General features: G+C 50.5%; 1 protein-coding gene across 3 annotated transcripts in view; it reads left to right on the forward strand.

The window, feature by feature from the left end:
• The first annotated feature begins 22,841 nt into the window (after positions 1-22,841).
• Positions 22,842-24,736, forward strand: part of LOC134536353 (probable ATP-dependent RNA helicase DDX60) — a 116,923-nt gene continuing 115,028 nt past the window's right edge. Inside the window, exon 1 of one of the 3 annotated variants that reach the window (XM_063376109.1) lies at positions 22,842-23,220. The gene's annotated coding sequence lies outside the window, so the exon portion shown is untranslated. The remainder of the gene's footprint in view (positions 23,221-24,736) is intronic. The other 2 variants (XM_063376116.1, XM_063376124.1) reach the window with 2 other exon arrangements.

Consider the following 24,736-nt stretch of genomic DNA (forward strand, 5'->3'; position numbering starts at 1 on the left):
GGCTAACGTGACCAACGATGCTCATTGTTACCTGAGTGATGCCCCCTGCTGCAACGACGGCGTCCCTGGTGGCCAGCTGCACCAGCTCCCTCCGCGGTGTCACTGCCTCCGCTCCCACCAGGTGGGCCGCGATGTAGGTTCGGCTGGCGGCGGTGTCCACCAGGGCCAGCATCTCCCGCCCGTTAGCGCGGACAGGAATTCGCAGCAGCTCTGGCTCCTCGGGGCCGACCTGCCCCAGCTGTGCAGTCGTCTGTCCCCCACCGCCCCCGGCCACCTGGCCGTCCGGGCGTGGGGAACTCGCGGCGAGGTCCGCGGCTCGCTCCGGCGCCGACGTGTTGACGTTCCGGTGGTCCACCTCGTCGACGACAGGTCGACGAGGCGGCTGGTCCGGCCCTGGTATAACCGGCCTCAGGGCCGCGGTGGTGGCACCGGCAGTCAGCTGTCCCTGCACGGAGATGGCCGGCGGGATGCCTGCGCTGATGCTCTGGTTGTCCGCCCCGTCGACGGCGTGTCGACGAGGCAGCTGGTCCGACCCTGGTATACCCGGCCTCAGGGCCGCGGTGGTGGCGCCGGCAGTCAGCTGTCCCTGCCCGGAGATGGCCGGCACGATGCCTGCGCTGATGCTCTGATTGTCCACCCCGACGACGGCGTGTCGACGAGGCGGCTGGTCCGGCCCTGGTACACCCGGCCTCAGGGCCGCGGTGGTGGTGCCGGCAGTCAGCTGTCCCTGCCCGGAGATGGCCGGCGGGACGCCTGCGCTGATGCTCTGATTGTCCACCCCGTCGACGGCGTGTCGACGAGGCGGCTGGTCCGGCCCTGGTATAACCGGCCTCAGGGCCGCGGTGGTGGCGCCGGCAGTCAGCTGTCCCTGCACGGAGATGGCCGGCGGGATGCCTGCGCTGACGCTCTGGTTGTCCACCCCGTCGACGGCGTGTCGACGAGGCGGCTGGTCCGGCCCTGGTATACCCGGCCTCAGGGCCGCGGTGGTGGCGCCGGCAGTCAGCTGTCCCCGCAGTTGCCTCGGCGTGGGGACAGCTGATGAGGAGTAGTCCCGTTGTCCCCTGCTTCCCGGCAGCATACAGGACGTTAGTGCGGTAGGCGCCGGTGGTGGTCGACGTGTTCTGTCAGTTACTGGGACTGCCGGTGGCTGGCGGGCCGGGGAGCGGCACCCAGTTGTCCCTCCGCCCCCGGTCCTGCGTTTCCCGCCTGCGACGTGTTGCCATCGCGCGCCTCTTCCCACGCGGCTCTGTTGGGGCAGAGGCGATGCCAATGGTACGCGTCCGGGCAAAAACGGCATCGCGGCGGACGTTCGTCCCTCTCTCTCGTATCTGTCCGCTCGTGACGTCCTCCTCCTGTCGCAGCTGGTTCCGGGCGTTCCCTGGTGCCACCGCGGTCTGTTGTCCTGCGCGGTCCCGCGCCGCCGGCGTAGCTCACCACGGCCAAGTCACTGTCCGTGACCTCTGTGACGGTGACCCCCCGCGGCCCCGAGCGAGCACTGGGAGCTCTCGCGCCCCTGAGTGCCGTCCTCCACTGCGACATGTCACGTTCGATCACGCGGGCGAGGGCCACGAACTCCTCCGTGTCACGACCAGCAGCCGTCCTCATGAAGGGGCGAAACTCTGGCAGCAATTGTTCGACAATGGTTGGCAACGCCGCACTCACGTCCCCACTTGTCCCCAATCGGCGGAACATGCGTAACTTCTCGTAAATGAACTGCTCTGCACTCTCGTCCTCCTCCTGGTTTCGGCAATAAAATGTCCGCAAACACATTGCCCGCGCCTGATCGTTATCAAACCTAGTTTTGACTTGGCGTACAAAATGTCCCCACTCGGTATCAAAACTCCCGGCCATTGACCACCAGTTCCTTGCCTCACCGCGGAGCTGTCCCGCCACTCGCGGCGTCCACTCCGCCCGTCGCACTTCGTACAGTTTTAGGAGGTGTTCACACTCCCGCAAAAACTCCCGCGGGTCCTCGTTGTCTCTCCCCGCAAACTCTGGCAACTCAAACTGCGTGCTCACGTACCGCACTACCGGCCCATCTGCGTCCGCGTGCCTGTCCCCCTGTTCCCGATTACTGTCCTCAACTGTGCTGTCCGTGCTGTTCGCGCCCTCGGCCGCGCCGCCGGACCCGCACACCTCGCTTTTTACGTCCATTTTCGCGGAGTCTCCCTCCTCACACAAGTCCGTTTCGAAACTGATTAGATCGTATCTTTCTTGTCCCGCCTGTTTCCACGCCATCCTGTCCTCCTGTGCCACTGATCCGCGGATCGTGAACACAATCTCCCCCAGTAATACAATACGATCCTCCCCAGCGCGTTATCTTCAGTCCGGGATACCGCTGCACCGCCGTCTTGTATTTCTGTCCCCCACGACGCGCTATCTCTCGCCGAAACGTCTCGTGTTCGCGCCGTTCCCGCGCTGCGTTATCTCCCGCCGGCGCGCCGGCGCGACGTCTCGAATTCGAGCCGCTCCCACGCCGCGCAGCCGCACCTGCTTCCGTTCTGTCCTGCACCTGCGCGCTTGCGTGCGCTTGCGTGCGCTTGCGTGCGCTTGCGTGCGCTTGCGTATGCTTACGGCCCCACGTTGGGCGCCAAATGACGTCCCTCGGCTTCAGGTCCCCGTTTTCCCGTTGAAATAAATGTCCTGTTATGCCCGTACTGCCCTCGTCGGAGAGGTGTGGGTCCAGGCCAACGTGGCCGGGACTGGGAAAGGCGGGACCTGGAGGGAGAGTGAAGTGATTGCGAGGAATGTTGGTAGGTTGTCGCAAGCAGAACACGGCATTAACGAATTTCACGAGCCGTCTTTTATTAACGCTTATAAAGTCCTGCCGCAGCCTGGCGGAACCGTCGCGGAACAAGTGCCCTACCACGGCGACACGGACTCCCTGATGACGGGGCGGTTCTCAAATACGTTTCGGTGCGAATCGTAAAGTTTATTAATGCTAGGCTGACCCAGTGAGAGAGGGCCCGAAGACGGAGCGCTGTACATACGCGGCCCGTTACGTAATGTTCCGTGGACGGCGAAAAGTTCAGAGACTCGTAGCACCACGTTCGCGTTGTAGAAACTGCCCGCTAGACACGTCTCCCGATGACTCGTAAGTTAACAATGCTAAGCTGATTCGCGGTGGCAGCTCAGCCGCCGTGACCGACTGCGGACTGAGCGAACGTTCAATCCCGAGCGCAACGTGCGCGGCTCGCGGAGCAACGAACACGTCTGTCTCCGCTCGAGACCAGGACGCGACAGCCTCTCCCCGCTCGCCCGCGGGCCGGCGCCCGCGGGTGGCGGGGAGGGAGGGGAAAATCGGCCGGCGTGGGAGAGAGCTCCGTCCCGCGGCGCGCCAGGCTGCAATTACATACTACGGCGAAACGCTTCAGAAAAAGTTATTGAATTATTTACAAAGACATACACGAGACATTAATTACACAGCGAACTTGCACAATGAATAATAAATAAAATAAGTTAATTACACACATTCAAATCCCTTAATCGTTTACAAATATATACACACTGAAATAAAAGATAAAGTCACATAGAAAAAACACTCGTTGGCATGCTAGGGCGCACGCGGGTGCGTCCCTGGCCGTCGCACACACTGGGGTTCACTGGGGGGGGGAAAACAGGCCCCCTCAGGCCCGCGTCGGTGGCCAGGTACGGCCTCTGTATCTGGGAGGGTACGACGACTGTCGTCACTATCTTTGTATCTCACCGTCCGGACTACCACTCGTTAACAGCTAAATTCGCCACGTGCCTTCATCGTCTTCACCGTCAATCTCAGTATAGCCTGCGATCCTCGGTGGGGTAGTCCTCAGGAATTCCGCTAGATGTGAATCAGTACCGCCAATCGAGGGCCGTGTGTGCGGAGATGAAAAGGTAAACGATGATACGGCCAGTTACGTGAAGATGTACTGTACAAGGTGAAGTACTGCATCGTGTGACGTATCAATAAAACCTGTTATGTTTATGTGTGATTTTAATAGTTACGGCATCCTGTGTGGCCAAAACAGCCCGGGGGGCCCTTTGTGATGCGTCCCTGCCTGCATCCACGATGCAAAGAACCCCGCCCTCAAGTCAAAATCCTTGTTCATGTAATATAAATTCAGTAATTTCAAGACAGGCAGCGGGGACGGCGTCAAAGTTCACAATATCAAGTGACAGGTGTGGTGTACCTTTACAAATATGTTAAAGAGTCCTAAAATTACACATGAAACACAGAAACACACAGATAAACACCAAATAGGTTGCTAACACTAATTACATACAAAATTACAAATGACTAATAACATGCACCGATAACGTGATGCGGATGGCGCATTCGAGGATAACTCGTGTCCAGTTTTAAATGGAAAAAAATTACATTAAATACAGAACTAGTTTCCAAGGAACAAAACATGGTTAATCGTGCAGCTGGTGTTGTCTGGCCGAATCGAAGAAGGCCAGCCACGAATCTAATGAAACGGTTTTTGAAGGGGGGGGGGGGAATTACAATGTGCTGTTGAACAGTGATAGCAAGAAGATGCAGCCCCGTGGTGGGTGGACTGACTGGCCGGCCTCGGCACAGGTGGAGGGTGACAGCTATGTCTCTTGGAAGGAACGTGCCGCCCGAGTTAACTTTGGCACTAAAGTGCATAAAGCGCAGGAAACGAATCAGGCCAAGAGTTAGACTTATTCACACAGTGAACAAAACCTTCCTTATTACATTTTTATTAAAATGTTATAAAATCATAATTACATTACTTAAAAAAACATTAAAAATTACATATAAAGGCGAAAAAATATTGCCATACTTGGCGGAGTAATACATGTGTTAAAGTCGATAGTCACGCGAGCGGTTGTCGATATGTTGGCGGCGCGGGCCATTCGACGCGATACAATACATGCTTGGGCATGTTCAATGCACACGTACTAGCTTATGCATCTATGAGGCATAGCGATCTGTGAAACTATAGAGAGCATCGACTGTCGGTGTCAAAGTATGCTTAATTTATTTTTTATTGACACTGTTAACTATGATACATAAATTATTTACTCAGGCCAAATAAAGGCTTGCAATCACTTGCAAGGAAAACAAAACAGTTAGGAGTCACATAATGTTCGAGAGATTTGCACTGTCTTCTTGGGTTAAGGACCATAAATTATTTGGAAACATAAAGCCATAAATGAGCTGTCTATTACAGTTGATTTTCCAGTATGTGTGCAACATTTGGCAAGTTTACATACTGTTTCATTATCCGAAATACCAATATGGCTTGTAATCTAAATCAAGTACCTATATACATTTTGACGACATTCGTCGATGCTCCTCCAATCGCACATGCCACTATCGAATATCGCCACATCGCCCTGGCGTGTACAACCAGAGCATGCTTCTGCACAGAGTAGGGTGAGTGAGTGCAGCGCGATGTACATCAGCCACTCTGGCATAGCCAATGCCCCTGAGAGCATCAGTCGATCAGTGTGATTGTATCTCATTTATATTGTTATTTTACTCACTAAGCACGATAATTTTTTTAAAGGAAAGAATACTAATCAGTGTGGTAACCCAAATTTAACTTTGCATGATTTGGCTGAGGGCATGGCCCGATTTATGATTGGCACATGGCACATTTTCGTTCTAAAGCCGGGCCGGGGTAGCACACGAAAGCCACTCTCTCGGGCAGTTCTTCACCACCCATGCTGTCACCCACGGTCTCGGGACCGAGACCCTGGGCGGTCCTAGTGGTTTTCAGTGGCTCTATAGGAAATCTCCGGCGGGCGTCAGGTTAATTCGAGGATTAACCTAGGTGGTCATGGGTTTTTGCCCCTGCGTGTTCCACAAGGATCGACGGCTGTTGATGGTGGGAGAGAGTCCCTGCTTCTAATATGCACTGGCCCTAAACAGTATAGAGGACTGTTTCCTAATTGTTCAGGAGGCGTTTTAAAAAAAAAGAAAACAGTATTTAGGTGCTGGTTTTTAATTCCGCATCTCACATAGTGTGGATGGGTACAAGCTACACAATTACACATGACAAAATACGCTGGCACTAGACACACTCGCACTGAAAAATTAATTACGTGTTACGTTGCGGCACTTGCAAACAAGATCCCTACATTGGTTTTTGGGTCGTCGAAGAGTTTGGGTGAGTTAATGGCCACTCCCGTGATGAACTGGAACTAGCTTCGTGCCTGGGCTCACCTGTGTGAGTCGCGGACCCACAAAGATAATATTAAGGGGCAATGTCTCCAAGTTTGTAGTCGGCAGTCATATGCTCGACAAATTACATTAACTTATGTTCACGGGAGTCGGCCCAGACCGTAAAGTGACTGCGTCGCGAACCGTTGTTCCGCGACGAGCAAAAATTAAAGCGGCCGGGTTAAGCCCTGCACCGGAAAAGTTCACCAGGGCACGCGGGGAGAGGAAAAAGAGGTTTTAATGAATTATGATGTTTACCAGTATGAAGAATCAGGAGTACAAAAGTTGACGTCTCCCCGCGGGATCAGATGTTCCCCCCGGCCCGTGAGTAAAATTCTACTGACGCTTTGTCCCTGCTTGGGAGGGGGGAAGCGTCATGACGCGCCGAACTTTCTAATGTGCCGTTATTCCATTTTTATAATTATAATTAGTCATTATTATTTCTAGAACCCTCGTATCTTAATGACATCTGTCTGAATTAGTTGGCGGAAGGCCTATAATAATAATAATACATAATAAATTTGAGATTAATAATATTTGAAAATCAAAAGTCAAGCTGGAGACTGTCTGTCACTTGTTGACTACTTCAGTGGCTATTTGCAGGTGAAAACAAGGGAGGTGAATTAGGTTGATTAATGCTGTGGTTAATTATTGGCGGGAGGCCGCAAGGGATGTTCCGGACGTTTATTAATTGTGGTTTGCCACGGGGAAAACTGCTGCACCCCTACAACGCACTTTCACTCTTAAGGGTTGTTTTGTTAATCAAAAATCGCTTAATTACTCACAGTAATTAATGATGCATAAGAACTGTTTGGTTGTGTTTGTATATGGGCGTAATCTGTGAAAACATTCACCGATGTCGACATCTCGCTTGACTCACGTGACATGGGCTAGGGGTACGTACCGTTAGTGGGGTTTAATACTGGCGGGTGGAGGCCGGGCTTTATGGCCTTCGGAGGAACGACGACACCCATTATGCAGACCAGGCACATATCTCCCTGTGGGGCCCATTAACCTATGTCTGCTGATATCATCACACGAATAACATAAGTTATCCTTGCAGATAGCCTGAACTTACTGGTCGCATAGCTTAAATATCTGTGCTCATGTATATGATGTTTTCTTCATTTTACGTAATTAAATAATTTACTCTGGGCACCAGTCCCATACCTCAACGCAACTTACATTTTCTAGTCTTCACGACATTTCCAGCTGCGCCCACCCAGGGCTGCCAATTCTTATGTGCACCCACGCATTGTTTTGGTTTAGGCCCACTGAATTTCGGCAACTACCCTTTGTTCAGCACATGTAGGAGTTAAAGGCCATTCTGCTTTATAAATAATTTGGTTCTCCACATGCCCAGTAGTGTTTAGGGTAGTGTCACGTATTAGGGTTATGTCTTTGCTGTAGAGAGACCATTGGGGGATGACAGCTACTTGTAAACCGTAGGGTAATTTGTAATTTAATTCAGTCACATGTATTTCACAGTTCATCGTGTGTCAGAAACTCATTTGCGATTCAATGCAGAATGCTGAGAGCACCTGTCCTAGATATTATGACCTAAGGCCAGAGAGCCCTTAATTCATTTACCATGCAAATCCTTCGTAATTATGACATAGTGAGCATCTGTATGTGATGCATCTAGCTCTGGCTCCTACAACTGTAACGACGGTCATGCCACCATTAGCACCATGTACAAATGTGCCGTGTTAATAACCATACCAGAGCCTCAGGCTTTTCACTTATAGTTTACGCCGCCGTCAGTGCTCCCTCTGAGAGCACAGGCCGTTATGTGTTCTCAACACCTGATCAGTGCCGTGCCTCGAACATGCCCGTGCGTGCAACTTAGTGCAGTGCCCCAAACGGCGTGACGTCAGTCACGGTCTCCTATGTGTGCAAAGCGCCCGGCCGGGTGTGGCACTGCGCAACTAAATAATCTGTTCATGCATTCGATAAAACAAGCAAAAACTAATACTTGTAAAATAACTAATAATTAATGTTAATTAAATAATCATTTTGTAAACCAATATCGTTCACAAAACTGGCCGAAATCATCTTCCCGCGCTCCGCAGTTTCCCGCGGAATTTTTCTCCTCCCTGGCCCCGGTGGCCAGGTAGGTTAGTCAGTCGCCATCCAGCACTCGCCAGGGCCGGCAGCCCCGTGCACGGGGAGCATTCATCTTTCGCGCCAACCTCACCATTAACAGCAATAGGTAATTATAGTCAAACCGTTTCAACAGCTCCCCGGTCGGCCCTAACCGGCCGTACAATATTTCGTGCGGTCTTTCAATATAATGTGTGACTCGCCACCGGGTCTTTCTTGTGCTACGTAAATTAATTAGGTGACCCACCATGGCGCCTGCGCCTCACGCTACGGAAACTTCCCACGGGGAATAAGTTCATCGCCCACGCAGGGCGGCACTGTGCCAAACGCGAGACTAAGTTTACGGACGATTCATCAACTGGGACGTGCAACGGTCACGGACGCGATATTCCGCCGGATTCCGCCGTGCCCGTACCCAGCATAATGTGGCCCTTGCCACCACGCGCAGTAGCCGCCATTGTGTGACCACCTGAGTGGGACACTTGAACTTGACCCGAACCCGGGACTAGCCCTAGTGACTATAGTGTATTGTTTTGTGTTAAGTAACTTTGTACGACCAGTCGTAAACATATTTCACGTTACGTCCCGCACGAGCTTTCACGTGTGCAGAAACAGGCTTGCCGCTCACCCGAGCATTTACCTCGCAACTCGCCGGGTAACTACCACTCTTAACGTACTAGCCGCCGGACTACCGAGTGACCGTAACGAGTACCACCAATTGAGGGTGGTGTAGGCTGAGTGGAGGTCGACGATGATGCGGCCAGTCGCGTGAGAGTGCCATATGTGACATAGCGAAGTGTAACGTGTGCGACGTAATAAATCAGTTAAAATTACGTGTGTGTTTTTCTAATATGGCGTCCTGGGAGGCCATAACAGCCCGGGGTGCCCTTTGCCGACGCGTCCCTGCCTGCAGCCACGAGGCCAGGAACCCCGCCCTTGAGATCAAAATTCAGCAAAACCTAATAATTTAGCGTAATTTCAATACAGGCAGCGGGGACGGCGTCATAGTTAGTTAACCAGTAATCAGTGTGTCCTAGTCCAATAGTAGGTACCTATTTAATCTGCCTAATAATCCATGTCTCCGGGTGGGTGCAACAGTATTTCAGTTAGGGCCTGCTATCTGCCGACCATGTGGCTACACCACATCCTGAATAAGAGTCCGTGTTCTCCCTATGAACTAGAGGACAAGCCCTCTTAAATTGCTAGTTGATGCAGCAAAACTCATCCATCTCATCAGCAACAGAAGGCAGCAGGATGGAAATTTTAAGCACATATATAATTTTTATTTGTATGTAGCCTTTTTTTATCCTGTCAATTTTTACATGTTGTGCGTGCATCGTAAAAATCCATTCTCTTCTATTTTCATAATGGTCCTAAAGAAGTATAACTTAACCCCTCATATATAACTACACTTAAAATACTTTTGAAATAGTTTATAAACACGATTTTAATTACTTATATTCATAAAAATTAATGTTTTAGTAATATTGATAATCACTCAAGATTATATCAAACCAGATATAATTTTTATATGTATTGACGACAGTTGTCGAACCCTCCCAGATGTAGAGGCCGTACCTGCCCACCGACGTGGGCCTGACGGAGTTTTGTCCCCCCAGTGCACCATCGGTGAAGTGCGATGGCCAGGGACGCATCCGCGTGCGCCCTAGCATGCCAGTGAGCTTCTTTTGTGTGATAAATAGTTCTGTGTTTTATATATTTTTTTCCAAATGGTCACGAGCCTCGATAACTGTGGATATTTTGTAATCATAACTAATTAACTGATGTGTAAATTCGCTGTTTGATTAATGTCTCGCTAAGTTAAGTAAATAATTTTGTAACTTTTCTCAAATGTTTCGCAGTGCTAGTAATGTAATAGCAGACTGGCGCGTCGCGGGGTGGGGCCTCTCCCACGCCGGCCGATTTCTCCTCCCCTCCTCCGCGGGCCGCGGGCCTCGGCCCGCTGGCGGGCGGGGAAGGGCAGTGGTGTTCAGGGTGCGAGCAGAGACAGACGTGCACGCCGCTCCGCACTGCTCGCGAGGCGCGTCTGCTGAGCTCGTGGTCCGACGACAGGGTCACTTCACGGGTTGTCGCGGCAGCTGTGCTGCATCCGTCGAGTCGCTCGCCCTGTCGAGTTTTACGAGTTTTACGAGTTACGTCACCAGTCGAACGTCCTAGAATGCGTAAGCGTAGTTACGAACCGCCGAACCTTCGCCGTCAGTACGAGACTTTTAAGTAACGGACCGCGCACGTGTTGCGCATCTTTGCGGAGCAACCTTAATCGGGGACATTGTCACGTGGGAAAATTTCCAGTTTGTGTCGGGACGTGTTAACGGATGGGACGGTCTTCCGGGAGTCCGGGTCGTCGCGGGAAGGGCGCTCGTTCCGCGACAATCCGCCAGTCTGCGGCAGGCTTTCAAAATGACATTAAAAGGGGCTCGTGGAACTGTTAACACCGAGTTATCCTTGGAACTGCCTACCATTCTTCTTTTCACCTCACTCTCCCTCCAGGTCCCGTATTTCTCGGTCCCGGCCACGTTGGCCTGGACCCACACCTCACCGGCGAGAGCAGTACGGGCACAACAGAACAATTACGTAAACGGGGAATCAGGGACCTAAAGCCGAGGGACGTCATTTGGCGCCAAAATAGTGTGGCCATAAGCACACGCAAACACACGCAAACGCACGCAAGCGCACGCAAGCACACGCAAGCGCACGCAAGTGCACGCAAGCGCACGCAGACAGGACGGAAGCAGGTGCACCCGCGCGGCGTGAGAGTAACGCGAACTCGAGCCGTCGCGCCAGCGCGCAGGCGGGAGATAACGTAGCGCGGGATTGGCGTGAACACAAGACATTTCGGTGAGAGATAGCGCGACGTGGGAGCGACGGGTATTCAAGACGGCAGCGCAGCGGTATCTCAGACTGAAGATAACGCGACGGGAAGTATCGGACTGTATTACTGGGGGATATTGCGATTACGTCCCGGATCAGTAGCGCCGGCAGGAAGGATGGCGTGGAAACAGACAGGACAAGACAGAGGCGATCTGATCAGTTTCGAAACAGACATGTAAGAGGAAGGGGACTCTGCGAAAATGGACGTGAAAAGCGTAGTGTGCAGGTCCGCCGGCGCGGCCGGGGGCGCGAACGGCATGAACAGCACAGACGATAACTGCAAACGGGAACAGAGCGACAGGCCTGCGGACTTGGAGGGGCCGGTAGTGCGATACGTGAATACGCAGTTCGAGTTCCCAGTGTTTGCGGGGAGATACAACGAGGACCCGCGGGAGTTTTGGAGGGTGTGCGAGCACCTCCTAAAACTGTACGAAGTGCGACGGGCAGAGTGGGCGTCGCGAGTGGCGGAACAGCTCCGCGGCGAGGCAAGAAACTGGTGGTCAATGGCTGGGAGTTTTGATACCGAGTGGGGACATTTTGTACGCCAAGTCGAGACTAGTTTCGATAACGATCAGGCGCGTGCGATGTGTCTGCGTACATTTTATTGCCGGAACCAGGATGAGGACGAGAGTGCGGAACATTTCATTTACGAGAAGCTGCGCATGTTCCGCCGATTGGGGACGAGTGGGGACGTGAGTGCGGCGTTACCAACCATTGTCGAACAATTGCTACCAGAGTTCCGCAACTTCATGAGAACAGCCGCCAGACGTGACACAAAGGAGTTCGTGGCCCTCGCTCGCGTGATTGAGCTCGACATGTCGCAGTGGAGGATGGCACTTAGGGGCTCATGGGTTTCCCGGGCCCGCTCGGGACCGCGGGGGGTGACCGTTACAGAAGTCACGGAAAATGACATGGCCATGGTGAGCTACACCGACGGCGCGGGACCTCGGAAGACAACAAACCGAGGTGGCACCAGGGGATGCCCAGTGACAGCTACAGCAGGAGGGGGATGTCACGAGCGGACAGGAACGCTGGAGAGGGACGAGCGTCCGCCGCGATAACTATTTTGCCCAGGGGAGTACCATTGGCATCGCCTCTGCCCCACCCGAGCCGCGTGGAAGGAGGCAGGCGAAGGCAACGCGTCGCAGGCGGGAAATCGGGAACGGGGGCGGAGGGACAACTGGGTGCCGCTCCATGACCCGCCAACCACCGGCAGACCCAGTAACCAGCCGGACTCGTCGATCACCGCCAGCGCCTACCACACCAACATCTTTTCTGTCGCCGGGAAGCAAGGGGCAAAAGAACTGCTCCCCGTGAGCTGTTCCCGTGCCAGGACAACCTCAGGGACAGCTGGATGCCGCCACGACCACAGCGGCCCCGACGGAGGTTTTTCCGGGCCGGACCAGCCGCCTCGTCGACCTGCCGTCGACAAGGTGGACCACCGTAACATCAACGCGTCAACGCCAGGACAAGCTAAGGACCTCGCCGCGAGTTTCCCACGCCCCGACAGCCAAGAGGCCGTGGGCGGTGGGGGACTGACGGCAGCACAGCTGGGGCAGGTCGGCCCCGAGGAGCAGGAGCTGCTGCGAATTCTCGTCCACGCTAATGGACGGGAGATGCTGGCCCTGGTGAACACCACCGCCAGCCGATCCTACATCGTGGCCCACCTGGTGAGAGCGGAAGCGGTGACCCCACGGAGGGAGCTGGTGCAGCTGGCCACCAGGGACGCCGTCGTCGCAGCAGGGGGCATCACTCAGGTAACATTGAGCATCGTTGGTCACGTTAGCCACATTGAGGCCTGGGTGGTCCCCGAGCTACGCAAGGGGCTGATCCTGGGAGTCCCGTGGCTGTACGAGGTCGACGCCACCGTGGAAGTACGAGCTGGGCGGATGCACTTCAGCACCCAGGGGCGCTGGACGGTGTACGGCATGCACCATGTTTCCCTTAGTCCCCCTCAGTCAGTCATCCGCCTGGAGGATCTTCAGCATGTTGTCCCCGAGGAGCACGTCAACGCCATCAACAGTGTCCCAGGCACAGGTATTTGCGGCCGCGGACCGGCTACGACAGACGAACGTGACTGAGCACTGGATACGGATGGTACCGCACCGCCCCCCCCCCCCCTTGAGAAGGTGTACGGATTTGGCATCCGAGAACATGGGGCCTTACAGACTCAAATTGACGAGATGTTACGTGACGGAGTGATTGAACCCAGCACCTCCCCGTACAACTCACAGGTGGTGCTGGCCACCAAAAAGGAAGGAAGTTTACGCTTTTGCGTAAACTTCAAGGCGGTAAACAAACTGACTATCCCCGCCGTGCCCCCACAGATCAACATCACGGACGCTCTAGCCGGACTGGGGGACGCAACTATCTTCACGACACATGACTTATAATCGGGGTACTGGCAGTTGCCAGTATGCCCGGAGGACCGCCCTAATACGGCATTCACAGCACCAGACGGACGGCGATACCAGTTTTGCGCCATGCCGTTTGGCCTCATGGATGCCCCTGCGACATTCCAGGCCCTGATGGTATGTGTTCAGGATAGTTACATTGGTGAATTCGCCAGTGCCTATCTGGACAACGTTATCATCAGGTCCAGGACGTGGGAGGAGCACGCGCACCATCTGGCACTGGTGCTATGACGTATGGCCAGACACGGACTGACGTGTGCCCCAAAGAAATGTCACATTGGGGCCACTGAGATCGAGTTCCTGGGGCACAAAGTGACGGCGGAGGGGCCAGACCCGAGCAGTTGGAGCTGATCGAGGGAAAGGGAGCACCGAAGACCAGGAATAAGCTGCAGAAGCTGCTGGGGCTGCTCAACTGGCTGCGGTCCTTTGTTCCCGACTTCGCCACGATCACGTCCCCGATGACGGCTCTACTGTCACCAAAGACTAAGTTCCGGTGGACCCCCGCCGAGGACGAGGCCTTGCGACAGGTGAAGCACCGATTCAGGAACTGTCACACGCTCTCGCGCTTGGTGCCCAGCCGCCCCATCTTCATCCAGACAGATGCGAGTCAGGAGGGGATGGGCACGGTACTGTACCAGATGGATGACCAGGGCGTGAGACGCGTGATCGAGTATGCCAGTGCCAAGTTTGGGCAGGCTGAACGGAGGTATCGTGTGAATGAGCAGGAGTGTTTTGCAGTGGTCTGGGCCATTGCAGTGGTACCGTCACCACGTCGAGGGGCGCTCATTCACGCTGAGAACCGACAGCCAATGCCTCCGCTGGCTAGACTCCGCTCAGGGCCGGAAGTCTAAGTTCACTCGGTGGGCCATGCTGATCCAGGAATTCTCGTTCACGGTCGAACACGTTCCTGGACGTGTAAATCAGCTGGCCGATGAGTTGTCCCGGAATCCGGACCCTGAGAATGAGTTCCTTGACGACCAGGGCTGGGAGGAAGTGTTCCTCCCTGAGCGCGAACGCGGGGTCGAGTACTTGGTGCCGCGACTGTGTGCGTTGTACGCGCTGTCCAGCTCCACTGCCCCTGCGCCAGATGCGAGACCAGAGACTATGACTGAACTGCCCAATTGGGTCCACGATGCACAGCTCCGAGATCCCGACACCCAGACTCAACTGACGGAGTGCGAAGAAGGGGTGGTACCGGGCTGCCAGAATCTGGACGGGGTGCTCCAGACCAGGGGGGCTCACAGGACGAGCAGGTGGCAGACCCACGTGCCGCACGAGGCGAGGCGCTGGGTCATGGGCTACCTGCTTGACCACCCTCTGGCGGGACACCCAGGTGCGGAGCAGACGCTGCGTGAGGTCAGATGGACGTTCCACTGGCCTGGCGACTAGGCAGAATTGAGACGCTATATGCGGGCCTGCCTGTGTTGCCAGGAGCGGAAGTCCAGACGACCCGACGGCAAGGAGCAACAGGTTCCGCGACGGTCCCGAGATCCCTTCCACACCGTGGCGGTTGATATCATGGGGCCGTATCCTCGCACGTCCCGTGGCTGGCATTTCATTGTTGTGGTCATGGACATCTTCTCTCGCTGTGCGGAGGCGTTCGCGGTGCCAAACGTGAAGGCCGGCACCGTGATTGCCCTGCTCGAGCGCGAGTTCTTCCCGCGATACGGGTACCCCGCAGTCCTGCTGACGGACAACAGGGTGCAGTTCACGGGGAGAAACTGGCGAATGTCCTGCGCGGGATGGGGGGTGGAGCATCACTTGACGCCCACCTACCATCCGCGCGCGAATCCGACCGAAAGGCGGAATCAGGATATTAAGACTTAGCTGTGCATCCGGTTGGACGAGGACCACACCAAGTGGGACCTGCACCTGCCGACGCTGCTGTTTTGCCTGCGCCGCCGGACGAACGCTGTTACGGGCCACTCCCCCGCTGAACTGGTGCAGGGCCTAAACCTCGCCATGCCCGGGGAAGCACGCACAACCCCCGACTCGCACGACTTGACCATGGACGATCTGCGCGAGTACGCCCGACGTCGCCAGGCTGACTACCTGGCCCGACGCACACCACAGACGACCAGCCCCCAGGACAATTGGAGCCTGGCCAGCTGGTTTTTGTCAGGTGTCACCACCTGTCATATGGCGAGAGGGGCTTCTGCGCTAGTCTGGCTCCTAAGTGGTCAGGACGTCAGGAGGTAGTTGACAGACAAGGGACCACCACGTACCTCGTACATCGCGCCGACGGACGAACGACTAAAGTACACAGAGACGACATCCGATTGGTAGACGAGCCGCACGACGAGGACGACCACGACGACAGTGGACCAGTGGTAGGGGACGGAGCTGATAATGACGTCACCGTAGGAGTACTGGCCGACCTCGGTGACCCTATGGTGATGCCGCCGGAGTTGGACCAGGGACGTCGATGGGGACACGCCCACCCCAGGTCACGGCGGTTGGTAAGCAGGGACATTGACGAGGACGATGACACACGGGATGGGACACACGGGGGCGGCCACGACTGCAGTGGTCTAGTGGTCAAGGACAGGGCCAATGACAATGTCGCCGTAGGAATACTGGTCGACCTCGATGACCCCGTGGTGACGCCACCGGAGCTGGACCAGGGACGTCGACGGGGACACGCCCACCCCAAGTCACGGCGGGTGGTAAGCGGGGGCATTGAAGGAGATGATGACACACGGGGCACGACACACGAACGGGCCCGCACGACGATACTGACTCAGCCCCCTACGAGGAGGCATCAGGGAAGAGACGGCTGCTCTCGGCTGGCGATTGGGGGCGGGGCAAGGACGCACGTAGGGAGGGGCAGAAGGGGCCCGTGTGGCGCAAGCATGGCAGAGCTGGAGCGCTTTATGGACCGGGTACTTCCGCCCGATGACGACAACGCCAACGCCAACGTTAATGACAGACCGCTCGTCAAGGACGTGATGCATAACGACCCTGCACAGGGCGACCTGGTCGACCTGAGTGAACCAGTAGTGATGTTGCCAGAGCCTGTCCAAAGGCGTGGACAGAGATGCGTCCACCCCTGGGAACGGCAGGTGACGAGGACAGACGTGAGCAAGGACGTGACAGATGGGGTAACGGTCTGGCTCCTCAGTGGGGAAGGCGATGTCAACAGGGCCCAGCAGGTGGTCCTAGACTTGCCTTCCAGGTAGCCGATGATGACCGCTCACGCGGGGAGAGGACCGGCATTGCGCCGGTCCACGCGTGAGACAAAGACCCCGCGCTACCTCCGGTATTACGATTAAGGGGGGTCAGTACAAGCCAGAGACGTACAACTGAAGGACGCCGGGGGGATACGCTGCAGCGTGATGCAGCTCCTGCCCCAGTTCGCCCGACCCATACGGAATGACGTGACGGACTCCGACGACCAGATACGTGACCGGACGCGGACGCAGCTGCCGGTCTAGGTCGACGTCGGGGGCCAGGACGGCCTCGGGAGGGGGGGGGGGCATATGACGACAGTTGTCGTACCCTCCCAGATGCAGAGGCCGTACTTGGCCACCGACGTGGGCCTGAGGGAATTTTTGTCCCCCCAGTGCACCATCGGTGAAGTGCGACGGCCAGGGACGCACCCGCGTGTGCCCTAGCATGCCAGTGAGCTTCTTTTGTGTGATAAATAATTCTGTGTTTTATATATTTTTTTCCAAATGGTCACGAGCCTCGATAATTGTGGATATTTTGTAATCATAACTAATTAACTGATGTGTAAATTCGCTGTTTGATTAATGTCTCGCTCAGTTGTGTAAATAATTTTGTAACTTTTCTCAAATGTTTCGCAGTGCTAGTAATGTAATCGCAGACTGGCGCATCGCGGGGTGAGGCCTCTCCCACGCCGGCCGATTTCTCCTCCCCTATTCCGCGGCCCGCTGGCGGGCGGGGAAGGGCAGTAGTGTTCAGGGCGCGATCAGAGACAGACATGCATGCCGCTCCGCGCTGCTCGCGAGGCGCGTCTGCTGAGCTCGTGGTCCGACGACAGGGTCACTTCACGGGTTGTCGCGGCAGCTGTGCTGCATCCGTCGAGTCGCTTGCCCTTTCGAGTTTTACGAGTTTTACGAGTTACGTCACCAGTCGAATGTCCTAGAACGCGTAAGCGCAGTTACGAACCGCCGAACCTTCGCCGTCAGTACGAGACTTTTACGTAACGGACCGCGCACGTGTTGCGCATCTTTGCGGTGCAACCTTAATGGGGGACATTGTTACATGGGAAAATTTCCAGTTTGTGTCGGGACGTGTTAACGGATGGGACGGTCTTCCGGGAGTCCGGGTCGTCGCGGGAAGGGCGCTCGTTCTGCGACGGGTCCGCCAGGCTGCGGCAGGCTTTCAAAACGAAATTAAAAGGGGGTCGTGGAACTGTTAACACCGAATTATCCTTGGAACTGCCTACCATTCTTCCTTTTCACCTCACTCTCCCTCCAGGTCCCGTATTTCCCGGTCCCGGCCACGTTGGCCTGGACCCACACCTCGCCGGCGAGAGCAGTACGGGCACAACAGGACAATTACGTAAACAGGGAATCAGGGACCTAATGCCGAGGAACGTCAGTATGTAGCCCTTTTTAAGTTATACATACTTATTTAGGCACATTATAGTTAAATGATGAGAGTGAATATTTACGATGTGCGCACACTATGTAACAAAATTTTAACACAATTAAAAAAGGCTACATAATATGAAAAACGTGGCCGGATAATTTTTGGTAATAATTTGTTTTGTTTACAAACTCTGCATGAGTCAAGAGAACGACTATGTGAGTAGACACATTTCCCTTAAAGGGAAGCCTACGTTCCACATTGAGTTGAGGACCTACCCGAACACGCCCGAAGACTTCACCTTCGGCCAACTTTTCCACAAACTAGAAAAAATTTGACAAAAACCTTTTTTGACACTAGACATAGCCCTGAATTTACCCTGAAAACAGACTTTTTAAATTCCTACAGGTTAGCAAATAATCAAAGTTTAAAGCTTACATTATAATACCTGTGCATTCACACATACCTGTACGTTCTTAAAGTACAAACACTGGAGAAAAAACTTTTGGATGGACGAGATTCATATGCTTCTTTTACACCAGATATTTATCTTAAGTAATAACAATGACATGTAATATATCTTCATTTTGTTGTTCTATACTAGTACAGGTAGGGCTTGTACTTAAGTATAGAATTTGATACCACAGGTAAAATATATACTGTAGTATGTTCTAAATCTAGAATAAGCATGGCCATAGCATAAAATACGTTACCAGAAAGTTAGTTTAATATACAAACTGCCGTCACCCGACCTCTGTGAGAGGTCCGGGGGGTACCTGATGGGCGCTACGGGCGTCGCGTTACTGCTGTTGTCCGGAGGGGCGCCAGGCTAGCGGACTGCTAGGCTGTTGATGTTGGGTCGTGGGTACTCTGCCCCCGCGTGCCCCGCCAGGTACACGGCGTGAATCTAACCTGAATGGTTCTCCTTTGACTGTGAAGGCCGCTCGGACGTGTGGAGGACGGGAGACTACAGAAAATTATTGTACACGAGTTGGTGAGAATTACCTTTAATTTAGTCCCGCTACAAAAACTCTCACCAACACTTGTGGAAGTCTAGCGGTTACACAATTAACACAAAAAAACACAACACTACGCGACACTAATGGTTACCGCGGAAGTCTCGCGGGATGTGGGTCGAAGGTCGCTGGAGATGGCCAGCGCCGAAAGTTAACGGGAGAAGGGGGGGGGGGGCTCGATGAGCGGGCTCCTAAGTTCGGAGAAACACTTACGTGAGTGCAGCCAGCAGGCATATGCACGATGTCCTTAATTAAAAATACTTTCGCTGGAGTCGGCCAGTACCGTACGTTCCGTGATACGATACGTAGCGTGGTATCACACTGAAGACGGTCGGGATAGGCCCGGTTCCGCAAAGTACGCGCCGAGTCGACGTGGGCAGCGGTGAATTAATAAAAGGATTTAAATTTGAAGATGTAGTACAGAATAAAAATAATCAATGAAACAAACTTGAATGCTACCCACGGACACACGTCTGTTCCCGGCGCGGAGTGGTTGGAGACTGCCGAACATGGCCGCCTCGCAAGGAAGAGAAACTTTCTCTTCTTTGTGAGTCGGCACCAAAAACTTATAATAATTTAATTGGTTGATGAGTAAAAAACATGCTCCAGGTGCTTGATTAAAACTTTGCACCTGGTAAATATTTGCCTAAGGCTTAACAATTGTTTTACTTGAATAATTAATTTAAAAAGTGGCACCAATTTGGCGACTGTAAATTTAACTACAAATTGTCTCAATGTGCGCTGTTTGGGTTTGAATTCCCTTAGTTTGGCTACACCACTATCATAGACCCATTAATCAAGGCCCGTAGCCGCTGTGGCTAGTAACGAGTGTGTTTTTCTGTTCCGTGCGAGCCTCGCACGCACGGAATCTCTACGACGCACTTGCTCACTGCATGTGATTACTTAATTTCGTCCTAATGCCTCGTTTGGGCATTGTTTTCCGTAGTCGAGCCCCCGAGGTTTCGTGTCCTGTTGTTTTAATTCAGTTAATTGAGGTCACGCCCGAGGCGCTCGCTTGACTCAATCCGGCTGGACGAGGGGCGCGCTCCGAAAACGGGATACGGTACTGGCGGTGAGGAGCACGGGCTTAACGGCCATGGTCGGTACGACGTCAAAACATATTTTGTGCAAAACAAGCATTAGAATATTCCCCAACTAAAACCCCCATATAATCATGCTAGTAACATAATAATGCAGATATGGTAATGACATAAATGTGCCATGTTAATGATGTCATTAATGTGATAATGATATTGTGATACGTACCTGTCCCGAAAGTGAAATTGGTAAAAGTTCTATATAACGTATTCAAATTCGTCCCTTGACCCAGATGGCATGACCTTGTATACATTGTTCCTGTGGTACCTACATGTTGCTTGATGTTTTAATTTGTTACATTGAAAGAACATGGGCATAACTAACTTGTGATATTACAATTATATATGAATGTAAAACAGTTACAAAATAAATTATTTCACAACACCTGAGATAATTTGTTTGTCTTGTGATGTTTTAGTATTTGTTATGTCCATACTCTTTCGACGTAACAAATTAAAACAGAAAGCATCTTGTACCACAAACCATGGGATAAATTTGGACATGTGATACGAAAAAATTACGTGAACCTATAGGCTAAACTTTAAAACCTGTAGAGAGAAAAAATAAACTAAATGACCATAAATATCACTTAATTTAAACGCAAATCTGAAAGCTAGTAAAAGTTCAGTATCATGTAACCAAGTTTTTCACTTTATCCTGAGATACATGATGCTTGCTTTTTAATTTAGTGCATTGAAAGATCCTGAACATAACAAATACTTGTGATATAACAATGAATAATAATCTTAAGATGATTACTAAATATACACTTTCTTTCTATGAACTAAACACTTGACCTCACAATTATTATTATTATTAAGTTGACGCCACTCCCGCTGCCTGTTTTAGTTTTTTAATTAAATATTAGCGTTGTAAAAGATCTCAGGGGTTTTAACCGGGGTTCGGCCTCGTGGCTGCAGGCAGGAGCGCGTCTCGGTTCGGAAATTACCTGGGCTGTTCAGGCCACCCAGGACGCCTTGTAAATGAATGGTAAACGCGTTACAGGACACTGCACTTTATTCAGTACTGATACACTTATTCGTCCCGATACTGGCCGTATCCGTTGTCGGACCGCTGTGACACGCATATCTCTGAACGTAACGGCGCGCGCGACCAAGATAGATTGCAAAGTAATATCGAAAAGCTTAAACGGTGGATTCTCGTCCCTATTAAAGGTTTGGCAGATAGTCACGAATCTGGTGTTGCCACAACTTAGGCGGGCATGTAAATACGTAGAAAAGTTCCTATGCTCAGGATTGTTTGCAGTCTAGCCTGCGACGAAATATTAATGCCTCTAAAATTACGTGGATACGCCAGCGGGAGACGTACACGCAAAAGTCTCTTGGAAATGAAAGTTATATAGTTAAAAAACACACGTTACAAATTACACGTTTAGAATGATGATAATTAAAAGGCGACAGTTAGTCAGTAGCATTCAACACTCGTTACAAAAAGCCTACGGTAATAACGATTAACTGGCTATGAAGCCGAAAACTGCGTAACACTATACGCTGTCCTTAAACTGGACATGATATTACGTAGAACATGAGAAAATTCCCTGTCGGGATAAAATTTAATAAGTTACGAGTCGCACGAAATATCGTGCGACTGAGGTGGGGTCGGCGCCGAGCAAGTTAAAGGATTTTAAAAAACTTACACTATTGCTGATATGGAGATGAAGCGCGAAAGTTGATGGCCCGATGTTCGCGGAGCGCCCGACCCCTTCGAGCTCCTGACGGTAACTGGGCGCGAGACCGCCCTGCGGCCTCGCGCCTAAACACGTGGAACGTGGGAAAACCCACCCGGCCAGTTTTGGACTTAAAGACAAGTTACACAATATATGCTTTTAAGACAATGGGACATAATTTCCCTTACATGAATCTTCTTTTAAATTGTTATTAATTTAGTTGTTTAAATTTGACAAAATAATTATATAATTAATTAGGCGCATTGCCACACTCGGCCGGGCGCTGACGTCGCTTTGGTGTTCGTTGCGGCGCACTTTCACACACTCCGCGATCACCACGCTCGGACATGTTCTATGCACTTAGGAGCAAGTGTTGTTGTGGCATAACGACCTTTGCGGACCAGAGGGAGCACCGGCGGTTGGCGTCAAAGTCTTTTTGATATCCACCAACATGGCCGTGCTGTTATGAATATAAATACAAAGTCCCGAAGTTACCGAAGGTGAAGTCTTCGGGCAGGTTCGGGTAGGTCCTCAACTCAATGTGGAACTTAGGCTTCCCGTAGTCGGGGTGTCACATTTTTTGTAAAGAGATAGCCTATTCTGAACTACTTCTTATGGCCGGCGTTAACAAATGTGAAAAGATATAAATAATATATGTACAAATATTCAATACCAATAACTAATGTACAAGTTTAAAAAGCAAATATATAATTTTTATTTGCATGTGTTTTTTCATCCTGTGAAAATTTGGTTGCATGTTGTATCTACATCAAATTAATATTTCACTCTCTTTTTTAACATTATTTATAATCCTCTTTAAGATGTTTGAGTTAAAAAAAAAAGCGTCTGTCACGGTCATACAACAACACTGCTATCTAGCGGCTGCACGATTAAGTTGTGGGTTATTCTTGGACAACTATAACATTACCTCATTAATGTTTGTACAATGTTCTTTAAACTATAAATGGATTTTAAAGAAACTAACTTGATTAATATATAGTATATATTTATATATAGCATAATCTTGTTTAAAATATTTATTAGATATATTTAAATTTGTGAACAATTCTTGTTGGTCGAGGAAATTTTATCTTGTTAAATGTATGCTTTGAAGCTGGTTGGGAATTCCCTTATGATATTAACAGTGAAGTGAAGATCTAAATGTCTTTATCTATTCAATTTTGCAACAGGAAGGTTGTCGAATACTGTGTTGCTGTGAGTTGGAGTTTGAATTTTACTACGTCTTTTAGTGAGTTTATACGAAAACTGAAATTTACTTGACTAAAGGTATATGTAATGTTATGAAACAGTTGCTGTGCTTGTATTATTAATTCGTTTTCTTGATTCGATTTATTGACCCAATTGTCATTTATAACCCGCTTTAGGTATTCTTTGAGATAGATAATCTAATCTTATTCAAACTATAAGGTTTGCGTTTTTGTTAATAATTAAAACCATTCTTACCAAGCTTATAAGCAGATAACTATATGTAATTCTTAAAATGCATTTAGTTATCAACGACTTTCAGTAATGTGTATTATGTTTTTTATGCTCAAACTAGGATTCCCATGTAAGCATGCAGCCATATTTTTGTGCTATCCTAATACTTCAAAATCGTTTGGTAAATATGTTGGGCGATATTTGTTAAAAAAAATTTTAAAATTCCGAAAATACTTTTATTCTATGCCTTTTAACTTCCTCTTTTCATAAATCCCGGCGGAGATAAGAAATTACAAATACTTTAGGAGATATCGCCGTTCTTATTTTGCAATACAACTGAAACTAAGTTCGTGAATGCGTAATTAATTAAAAGGTCTATTTACAGGTCCAGTTACATTATAAATACTTTCAAACTAAGCGGACATTAAAAGTAATTAAAATTAATTTTAATGGTTGTTTAGTTTTAAAGTATTTATAATGAAACTGACCTGACCTAACAAACCGGGACAAAGGATGAACAGTAGGAAATCATGATTTTTTTTCTTATTACTTGGGCAACAATATCCAAATAAGAAATAAAACATTAAAATTTGAAACGTTAAAAACTCATCTAAGTTAGAGGCGGGTAAACAATGATGAACTCCGCAAGAAAAAACAAATTCATACTCGTAAACAAGAATCAATGGTGAATGCCGCATGAATGCACAGGTATTGTGATGCCGGGTTTAATGAAAAGAGGAAGTTAAAGAGCATAGAATAAAAGTATTTTCGGATTCTATAAATTTTTTTTAATACACATCGCCCAACTACATATTTACCCTAGTGGTTTCCGAAAAATTATAGTTACTTTGTTAGAGTACGTACCGTCAAATGGCCTGATTTTGTACCATATTCTAAACTTACATTTCCAGTTATATTACATATAAAAATATTAAATTTTAACAATTTTATAGATATAGTGTTAAAACAGTGTTAATTCATATGCCAATTGACAATAAACATAAATTTTTACGAAAATAATTTTTTATATTCAATGGTGCAAAGTCATATTTGTTTACATGACTTTGCAACAATAATTTTTAATCGGTGAGAAATGCTAGAAAATAGGTTTAATTTGCAATGTCAGCTATTTAGGAGTTCTTTAAAGCTTATTTTCTAAGCTCTTATAACATCACACATTAATTTCATAGAAGAAAATAAAATAAAAGCACATTGTCTTTTTAATCAATTGTTTTAAGATATGCCAAAACATTCACTTGCACAAATGTAGATAAAACCACAAAAATTCTAAACTATGATATTTATAAGTATTTAAGATAAATGTCTTAAAAATTGGCAAATTAAAAGCTGGAATACAGAGAAT

This window comes from Bacillus rossius, chromosome 1, assembly GCF_032445375.1.
Source record: "Bacillus rossius redtenbacheri isolate Brsri chromosome 1, Brsri_v3, whole genome shotgun sequence".
Classification (NCBI taxonomy): Eukaryota; Metazoa; Arthropoda; class Insecta; order Phasmatodea; family Bacillidae; genus Bacillus; species Bacillus rossius.